The sequence below is a fragment of the Suricata suricatta genome, unplaced genomic scaffold, assembly GCF_006229205.1.
Source record: "Suricata suricatta isolate VVHF042 unplaced genomic scaffold, meerkat_22Aug2017_6uvM2_HiC HiC_scaffold_26620, whole genome shotgun sequence".
In the NCBI taxonomy this organism is placed as follows: Eukaryota; Metazoa; Chordata; class Mammalia; order Carnivora; family Herpestidae; genus Suricata; species Suricata suricatta.
This window is the reverse complement of record NW_021872238.1, coordinates 1-790: the sequence shown is the minus strand read 5'-3', so window position 1 is coordinate 790 and position 790 is coordinate 1. Positions and strand designations below refer to the sequence as shown.

The 790-nt window shown below is 67.2% G+C and overlaps 1 long non-coding RNA gene across 1 annotated transcript; it reads left to right on the top strand.

The window, feature by feature from the left end:
- Nucleotides 1-6: 6 nt before the first annotated feature.
- On the top strand, nucleotides 7-790 carry LOC115284929. The gene is made up of 3 exons (XR_003905380.1): nucleotides 7-180; nucleotides 266-350; nucleotides 780-790. It is a non-coding gene; the product is annotated as an uncharacterized LOC115284929 (long non-coding RNA).

Below are 790 nucleotides of genomic sequence, written 5' to 3'. Positions count from 1 at the left end.
CCCCCCGGCAGGTGGGCAAGGCTGGAGCTGTGGGGTCCCTGGGCTCCCCTCTGGCCTTTCCTCCAGCTGTGGCCCGGATTTGCTGCCTTCCCTGACTTCACCAGCCCCGAGGCCCTGGACTGGTGGCAGGACATGGTGGCCGAGTTCCACGCCCAGGTGCCCTTCGACGGCATGTGGATTGTAAGTGTGCCGTGGGCGGGGGGAGGGCCCGCCTCTGCCCAGGGCCGCGTGCCACCCCCGGGCCTCTCTCGGGCCTCTCTCGTAGGACATGAACGAGCCCTCCAACTTCGTCAAGGGCTCTGTGTACGGCTGCCCCGACAGTGACCTGGAGAATCCGCCCTACGTGCCGGGTGAGCTCTCCCCCCACACCCCTCCCCGCCCACCCCCGGGCACCAGCTGCCTCAGGATTGAAGGCTCAGACCCAGAGTTTTCCTTCTCTGGTTTGGGGACTCAGAGCTGTCCTTTCTGAGGAGCCGATGGGCACAGCCGCCAGGAAAGGGGAGGGCAGCCCCCGGGGAAGGTCAGGTTGGGGAGACCTCAGCCAGACAATGCGGCGGGGGCCCGCATTTCGGGCTTAGGCACAGGAACAGGGAGGGTCTTGAAACGGGTCAAGAGCAGGTGGGTGTGACGTCTGGGGTCCGACGGCCTCAGCATGCACCTTGTTCCTGTCCTTGGTAAAGTGGAGACAGCACGGGGACCCACCCCGCGATCCAGGGGGCTCCTGGCTGGGGGCGGGGCACTAGCCGGCCACGGGCGGGAACAGCCTCCTTCTCTTGCAGGGGTGGCTGGC